The sequence below is a fragment of the Populus euphratica genome, unplaced genomic scaffold, assembly GCF_000495115.2.
Source record: "Populus euphratica unplaced genomic scaffold, PopEup_1.0 scaffold63.1, whole genome shotgun sequence".
Lineage (NCBI taxonomy): Eukaryota > Viridiplantae > Streptophyta > Magnoliopsida > Malpighiales > Salicaceae > Populus > Populus euphratica.
Window position 1 is genome coordinate 793,715 of NW_011499942.1, and position 9,948 is coordinate 803,662.

The 9,948-nt window shown below is 25.0% G+C and overlaps 1 long non-coding RNA gene across 1 annotated transcript in view; it reads right to left on the reverse strand.

The window, feature by feature from the left end:
• The window catches only part of LOC105137152 (uncharacterized), a 36,233-nt gene extending 26,285 nt beyond the window's left edge, over positions 1-9,948 (reverse strand). Inside the window, exon 1 of the long non-coding RNA XR_844499.1 lies at positions 9,728-9,948. This is a non-coding gene — a long non-coding RNA (uncharacterized LOC105137152). The remainder of the gene's footprint in view (positions 1-9,727) is intronic.

The window sequence follows — 9,948 nt, forward strand, 5'->3', positions numbered from 1 at the left end:
TAATGACTTTATCTAAATCTATGCCATGAGTATAAGTCACACTTATTTACACAACAACTTTATCTAATGAAGCTGATTTGGTTTCAATTTTATTATCTTAATTTTAAACACTCATTCCCTCGATTATTAAGTAATGGGAATATCTATCCTTTCTTTTTTTTATATCTAGTTCATACATCTATGTCTAGGAATATCTAACATGCTAACTTGAAATATCTTGATTTGACTTTTTATCTAGCTTGAACTTTAAATTAAATTATCTAGGAGTTGTATCAATATAACATAATAGACTTGGTTTGTCTAAAAACAATTTAGAAGGCCAGTAAAAATATGGTTTAACTTAAAAAAACATTTCAAGATGAAACTTTCATTTTAAAATATTGAGATAACAACACATTGGATCAACCTATGTCAATATAGATTAACCCATCAAACTTGTTATCTGAATCATGAACTTCACTAGGTTTAATATTATTTTAAAAAAATTATTTATATTTAATGATATGATTAAAAAATAAATGCTAAAAAAATCAAGCCTTAACCCATTACTGAGACATTTTATTAAGACCATAATAATTTTATGAAAAACACACCAAAATAAATTATGAAGTTCATTACTTTACATTTTTTTTTAATTGAGATATGAAAAGATACTATTTATATTTTACAAAAAAATTAAAAATATATATGAACTAATAAATCAAAAGGAGTTGCTATAATCACTAATTTAATATTAAAACATGAAGTTAATCTTCATAGTAGAAATAAAATATAGATACACATACAAATATTTTATATTGATTGTTCTTTTTATTTTAATCTTGTTAAGGACAAATCAAACTAATTTCTTTGAAATATCATGCAACTAAAAACATAAAAAAAATCAATCACTATTTAAAAAACTTTTTCAAAAAAGAACTAATTTAATAGAAACATTTAATGGAAATGGATAAAAAAAAGTCAAAAAGTCAAGCCTAAGAATCTACTTTTCAACCTATTTGCATCTGAAAACACCATAAAAACCTCTATGTACCAAAAACAAAATCCCAAAATCATTCAAAAAATAAAAATAAACCAAATAAGAAAATCTAAATGGAACTCAATATATTTTTCAGGCATGTTTATAGAAAGAAACTACCACTATTAAACTTCTTTCATATAATAAAACTTATTGATACCAAGAACGATGAGTTTCATCTATGAAAAGTGTAACACTACATAGGTGGCTCGCGCTATATTGTGGGTAGACCCAAATTTTTTTCAACATAAAAAAAGGATGTTAAGGCAATGCAAGCATTCATAAAAAAAAAAAAACAAAAAGAGTTGAGACTTGGATCATTGACTCAATTATGTTTAATAATATTGGCTAATTGAAAACACAAATGACAACTACCACGACTATAAAACAATTAAAGAAAAAATGACACTAAAAAAAGGTAAAAAAAAATTAAATTAAGCCCATCCATATTAGAATGCAAAATATGCGACTTGGTCATGACATCGGGGTAACCCCGTTGAAAATAAATTAAACAAAATTATGAAACTGAATTATCAAATAACCTAACATCAAATGGCGAAGCTAAAAAAACAATGAAAAAACAACCCGAGTTAAACTAGGTTAACCTATTAATCTCATTATTATAGGTATAAGTATAAGATTAAAGTATCAATCAAATGTTAAAATACAAAATAAATAAAAAAAAATCAAATTTTGAAAGATCTTATTTGATAATGAAGAAAATTTTAAATAAGAACGTGAAAACATTCAAAGCTCAATTTCTGGTAAACAAAACATTAAAGGATGAATTGAAGACAAAATATAATCTCAAAAAAGTTTTGAAAAAAACCCCACTCGATTCCATCGAGTCAGCATACAAAATCCATGACCTGGTTGTGATATTGGACAACCTCATCAAAAACAAATTGAATAAAACTATGAAGTTTAATTATCAAACAACCTAATGTTGAAGAGTAAGATAACTCATATGATTTTCAAAATCAATGAGAAATCTAATAGAAAGAAAAAAAAACTAGAGCCCAATATTCATTTAAATAAATATTGAATGATGAAACTAAAAACCATAAGCTTAAAAAGGAGGGAAAAACCAAGCAAACTCAAGTAAATCTCCTAAACCTATTATACTTTATCGTCAAATATAAATAAATAAATTATTAAATTGATAAAAAAACTTATGTAATCTTATTGTTTTTAGGATTATAAGTAAAGCCTAATATTCATAATGGAGCTCAAATATTTAGTCATGAATATATGCTTGTAGTACTTAGAAAATAACATGAAGTTTATACTAGTGTGTATGCCTAACAACTATAACTTTATTTCTTTTCTAGTCAAGTGGTTATATATGCCACTAACTTTATTCATGCAATTAATATATTTAAAGTAGGTGTTTATTTAATAAAAAACACACACTGAATTGACTTGTAAAAGAAATGTAGAGAGAATTTATTCTTGAAAGGAGTAATGAGAGGATAATAGAATTAAAAGAAATTCAAGAACCATAAACTGACATCCAATTAAAACCCAAGCTTGAATATATAACACTAGATGCTCAGCTTAAAAATCAAGAAACACAATAATTCCATAGATCTAATGAGAGATGTCATACACCAATGAAATATGAATTTTTCATAGAAGCTAAAAATGATAAGTTTAATAAGCCTACAAATTACACGAAAACAATATCTAATATTGATTTCATGAAATGACTCAAGGATATAAAATTCTAAATGGATTAATTATAACTTGGTTGATTAACTTGAAGGGGTAAGATTCATTGGATGTAAGTGGATCTTTAAGAAATAGATTAATATTAATGGCAATGTATAAATGTATAAAGCCAGATTAGTCATTAACGGTTACAAGAATAGACAAGAATTGACTTTCATGAAACCTTCTTGCTATAGTTACATGCTAATATTATGAATTCTAGCAAATAGATGTCAAAAATGCATTCTTGTGTAGGAATATTCATAAAGATATGCATATTACACTACCTAAAGGTTTTGAATCTAAATATTTTCCTATAAAAGTATGCAAGCAGGAAAAATCTATTTATAGACTTAAACAAGATTCAAGGAGTTGAAATATTCATTTTGATAAGATAATTTAAAAAAATATTTTATTAAAAATATTTGATGGATATTGATAATAGATGAAAAATGTATGTTGTAAAAGAGGTTTATGCCTAATTTTATATATCAAAAGAAATTTCATGGAGATTATTACCTATCTTTGTTATTATTTGTTACTACATTATTTATGTATACATCTTAATTTTTATTTTTAGGTCTATCAGGGTCTCATCAGGAATAATATTGTTTTAGTTATTTTTTGCTTTTTACCATGTAATTATTTATAAATTAAGAGATTTATCTCCTAAAACTTGAAATATGATATTAATTCATAAATTTGAATATATGACTTTAATCTAATGTTTGTAACTCTAAATACCTATTTAACCATACATGTTTATAGTTGAAATTAAATCTTTCACTTGAATTATATTATATGAAATTCTCTCTCAAAGAAAGAAAGTTTTTTGTATAGAATAAAAAGAAAAGCTAATACAAGGATCAAACTAGAGCTAGCATCTAATAGGAACTTGTGTATGACTATCCTTATGATATATCCATAAAAGCTAAAAGAAATTCCATACTTTAAGCTAAAAATATTCAAACTAAAAGGGATCCTGTATTTCAAATTTGATCTACTTTCATATTTTGTTTTCTTATATTAACATATAAGGCTAAAGGCTTGATGAATGGATCAGCAAAAAAAAAATATCAACATATATAAAACATATTTATAGCAAAAAGAAATTAACCTTTCAAATCAAACATGAAACTGATAATAATAATAATAATAATAATAATAATAATAATAATAATAATAATAATTTACAACTTGAGTAGAATAACTTCATCCTGGATAGAAGTACACTAAACAAGACATAATAAATAGAGAGATAGATTTGTACATAAATAGAGAGATAGACAAGGAGAGGGAGGCAGAGAGAGAGAGAGATTATTGTGTTTTAGAATAATTCATTAAAAATGTTTGGATTAATTTTTATTTCATGGTCAGAATTCTTGTGTAATATTTTATATATTATTAAATATTAAGTCTACACTCTATATTGCATTAATTAGGGAATTTATAAAAAATTTATTTCTCATAGACTAACCATACAACCGAATAATTAACATATAATAAGTGGTTTTGGCATTTCACTATAGCAATAAATAGTGAGATTTTTTTATCTTTTTCAATTTAATCCTCAAATATTTTCTTAGTTCAAAATTTTGTTTTTTAATTTCATCCTTCATTGTTGGACTTAATGGGTATTGAATTTCATAATTTGTTTCAATTTACTTTTTATTGAGTTATTCTAGTCTCATTATTTGAGTTTGGTAGGTTAGTGTAAGTTGATTTAAGTTATTTTTTTATCCTTTTTTAGTTGATTTTTTTCTTCTAAGCTTCATCTTTCAATATTAGTTGATTGGGAATTAGGCTTAATATTCATTTATTTTTTTATGGGATTATTATGATTTCATGACTTGAGTCGTGAGTTTTTTTAATTTTTTTTTCAATTCATTTCTTCAATATTAGGTTGATTGAAAATTAAGCTTTATAATTTTTTTATGAATTTATCGTGATCTCATGATTCTAGCGCAGGTTAGCCCAATTGCCTTAGGGTTTTTTTTATCCTTCTCAATTGATTTTTTTTTAATTTCAACTTTCAATATTGGATTGATTGAGAATCAGACTTGATTATTTATTTTATTTTTCTTTATTTGAGGTTATCCTGGCCTCATGACTCGAGACATGAATTTGGTCGATTAAATCGGGTTGACTCAGATCATTGGTATTTTATGTCTTTTTTTTATTTTTTTTTTCAATTTCATCCTATAATGTTGAATTGACTAGAAATTTAGGTTAATATTTTTTCTTATTTGTCTTCTATAGGGTTATTATTGAGTTGATTCGAGTAAATTCAAGTCAATTTAATATGTTGTTGTCTTAATATTTTTTTTTAAAATATCTTCATTATTTTTTATAGTCAAACTATTATTTTACCCCTCGTTTTTATTGTCTTTAGATATATAAAGTCGACTAAATCACTCTAACTCCCATAGTTTTTTCCTGCTAGAAAACATGTTAAATATATCTAAATATTTTTTTTACTTAAAAAAAAATTAATTCAACTCATAATGTAGCGCAGAAAATTATCTTAAGGTTGGCTAAAGGGAATATTTCTCTTAACATCATACATATCCTTGTAGATTTATGGTATTTCGAATTTAACTGGAACTATGAATATACAAATACGCTTAGCCTAGCAAATAATTACATTATAGCGTTATCTATTGAAAATGATTTGATTAAATGACTCTAATTTCATCAGTTATTAAGTAATGGGAAGGTCTGTTCTTGCTATGAAGTTCGTGGATTTTTGGGCTTTCCAATAAAAAAAAAAACCATTAGTGATATAATAAAGAAGAAAAAGAAACGATGGTGTCAAGATCAAATTACGGTGGTTAAAGCTAGCTATGCACTAATAAATCCAACTTTTACAAGAGTACTATTATTTAGACCATTACCCTACTTTAATCCACCAAACACAGAAATTTTATTCTTGTGAATTTGTAGCTTTTAAATCCGTATCAAATTTAAGGTAAAAGTTCAAAATGTTAGTTATATTAAAGTCTTAATTTAATTTTATATATGTATTATTAAAAAGATTTTAAAACTAATTATTTTTCTAATTGACTAGTAAATTAAAACTCCATAATCTTTTTAATAACTTTCTTTCTTCATGGATCATACTTGCAAACATGTATGAACATATAATAATATAATATAAAGACAATAACAAATAACACAATATTTTGACATAGTTAAAATTAGGTTTTCACAATGATGTTACTCATAACTCTAATAATAATATTTATTAAAGAGTTAATACAAAGTTAGAAAAGAGTCGACCCTCAAGGTTTTGCAATTCTTCAATCCTGAAAGGGTTTATAATATTTCTAATTTGGTCATTTGATTTTGTTTCTTGTTCTTTTTTATAATTTAACAATTAGTGATTTGTTAGAAAAAAAAAGTTACCAAATACTAAAAGAAAAAGTTATTCTTTAAGTAATCTTTACTCAAAACCTAAATGAGCTTAAAACATTATAGTGTAGATGTATTTATATTAGCATCACAAAGACTTGTGAGTTAAAGTGGCATTTTCTATGAAAAATGCAATTTCATGACATATAAATTAAGGCAGTGTGCGTATCATAAAAATATTAATAAACAAATAAAAGAAGAATTTGTAAAAGAACTTACTTGATACTAAAGAGATAAACGAATGAGAAATTCGTGATGATCAGTTAAGCACCTGTACAGATGATATAAATAGAATTAATCTAATGAATTATGTATATAAATATATTTATGGTCTCTATAAAAATTTTATTTTTATAGAATAAAAAGAAAAGTCTTCAAAAAGAGTAAATAATTAATTGAGTCAAGGACCCTCTGTCCCACTTGCAAGGGTCAAACCCGAGCTAGCATCTAGCATATGAAAGCTAAAATAGATTCCTTACTTCAAATTTGATTTGACCACGAAGGCCAAAGCCAAAAATATTCAAATTAAAAAGGATTCTGTATTTCAAATTTGATCTACTTTCATTTTTTTCTTCTTCTTATATTAACATGCAAGGCTTTAGGCTTCGTGAATGGATGAGCAAAACAAATATCAACATATATAAAACATATTTATAGCAAAAAGAAATTAACCTTTCAAATCAAACATAAAATTTATAATAATAATAATAATAATAATAATAATAATAATAATAATAAGTTGCAACTTGAGTAAAATAACTTCAGCCTATAAGTGTGTTTGATATACCGGATATAAGTAAACTAAACAAGACGTAATAAACAATTATTCTATCTGTATTTGTAGATAAATAAATACACAAATAGATAGACAAATAAAGAGATAAAGAGATAAATTATTGTGTTCTAGAATAATTCATTAAAATATTTGAATTAATATTTATTTCACGATCAAGATTCTTGTATAATATTTCATATATTGTTAAAAAATACTACACTCTATTTTGCATTAACTAAGGAATTTATAAGACTTTTATTTCTCATAGCTCATAGACTAACCATACAATTGAATAATTAACATGCATATACTAAAAGGTCTTGGGTAAAATGCTTTGGCCTTTTTTAATTTAATCCTCAAGTCTTTTTAAAAAAAAAATTGAACTTTTTTTCTCAATTTCATAATTCAATGTTAGGTTTAATAGATATTAGACTTCATAATTTATTTCAATTTACTTCTTCTAGTCTCATTACCCGGGTTTGGTAAGTTAATCTACGTTGACTCGAGTTGTTTTTGTTTTTTTTAGTTGATTTTTTTTATTTTCATCCTTCAATGATAAGTTGATTGAGAATTGGATTTCATATTCATTTATTTTTCTATATGAGATTATCATGGTTTAATAACTCAAGTTGTAAGTTTTACATGTTAGCTAAGTTAACTTGGGTTTTTTTTGTTCTTTTATTAATTGAATATTTTGAAAAATTGAGTTTGAAACACAATTTTTGTGAAACAGGAGTGTGTTTGGTATTGTGGTAGTTGTTATGGTTGTGGTTTGAAAAAAGTTATTTTATAAAAAATACTTTTATTTGAGGTTGATTTGGTATTTATGTATATTTGGTTAAAACTATGGTTGAAATTGAGGTTGAACAAAAAGTGATTTAATGTGTTTGGTTAAGTACATGCTTTTAAAATTGAGGTTATAAAATAATTTTAAAAAATATAGATTAATATTGATGGTTTTTAATTTAAATAATACTTTGTATAAAATATTTTTTATTATTTCATTAAACTATCTACAATTCCATCATATATGAAATACACTCAACAAGGACTATAATTTTTTTGATTTTTTAAACGCGCAATAACATCAGGTAAAATATAATTAGGAATAAAATTGGGATTACGATCAAATTCTGTAAATGTTATGTCATCAAGCGATCTTTATCTAATTTATATAGTGTTATTGAATGATGTTAAACATTAGTTTTTTAAATAAAATACAATTAAAAAAATTATTTTTTATTTTACTGAATCGAACCCGTTTTAATATATTTTAAGTTTTGAACTAGAACCAATTCGGCCAAAACAATGGAGCTGGCTACAGTGTTCATGCTAATTAATTAACATGATGAGCACATGAAGCAGCAGAGAGGCAGGAACGTGACGAGAGAAGCATGTAATTTTTGCTTGAACAAAACAACATTTTCAACGTAGATAATGATAGGGTCCACGCATAAAAATCACGGATGATTTCATAATCAAACACTATGTTACCACTATCACATAATAACCGTAGTCACAGACGCTTAGCCAAACGGCTCTTTACATGCTTTTGTAACTAACTTTCATAAAACCTTTGTTTTTTTATTTTAAAAGTGTTTTTAAAAAAAATTTAAATTTTTTTTATTTTTTATTTTCTTCAAATTACTATGTTTTTTGTTTTCAAATTTTTTTAATGTGCTGATATTAAAAATAATTTTTAAAAAATAAAAAAAAATATTATTTTAATATATTTTCAAATAAAAAACATTTTAAAAAGCAACCACACATCCATCAAATATTTTATACATGTTTTTTATTATATATAAACTTCAACCATAATTTTTACTAAACACATATTTAAATTAAGCTAACCACATCGTATTTTTCTAAAACTTACTTTAAATCACTTTGCTTAACCCCTAGATGTTTTTTTTTTACTAGCTAGAAAACATGTTAAGTACATTTAGATATTTAAAAAAAAAATTAATTCAACTCGCAGCGTCGTGTAAGAAATTATCTAGTGTTGGCTAAAAGGGGATATTTCTCTTAATGTACAAATACGCTTAGCCTAGCAAATAATTACATAATAGCTTTATCTATTGAAGACGATTTGATTAAAATGACTCTAATTTCCTCAATTATTAAGTAATGGGAAGGTCTGTTATTACTGTGAAGTTCGGGGATTTTTGGGCTTTCCAATAAAAAAACCATAAGTGATAGAATAACAGTAAAAAAAAAAAACCAAATTATGGTGGTGAAAGCTAGCCATGCACTATTAAATCCAAACATTATAGTTAGTTAGAATGTTCTTCATTTTTATTTTCACTATAATAGAAAGATGAGGTTGAAAATTGAATTGGAGATTAACTTTTACAAGAGTAATATTATTTAGACCACTACCCTACTTTAAATTTTAGTCTTGTGAATTTGTAGATTTTACATCCATATCAAATTTAAGGTAAAAGTTCAAAATGTTAGATATCAAGATTAAAGTCTTAATTTAATTATTTTATACATGTATTATTAAGCAGATCTTAAAACTAATTAGTTTTCTAATTGACTAATAAATTAAAACACCATAATCTTTTTAATAATGGGTATTTAACAATGAGATAGACTTCGATAAAAACTTGCATACAGAAATTGAGTGAGTCTGGTAGGAGAAAATGCGGATTAAATTGAACAAATATTTCACATAATAATATAATATAAAGACACTAACAAATAACACAAGAATTAGTGGAAATACACACCTTGTAGTAGAGACGTGAACGAACGGAAGATTCACGATCACTTAGACACCCACAACCTCTCTATCAATCGATTGCAGCCACAAATATAATCCTTAATGTATGTAGTGTTACTATAATTGTGATCTCTCAAGTTTTTTTTTTTTTTTTTTGAAAATGGTGATTAGGGGAGAAAAACGAAAGGAGCTGAAAAGAAGACAACAATTAATTAAATGAAGAACACTCTCTGCCACTTCCAAGGATGAAACTCGAGCTATATGATTGTCCCTATATCCCACTCAAGGAATATGATTCGCCCATAA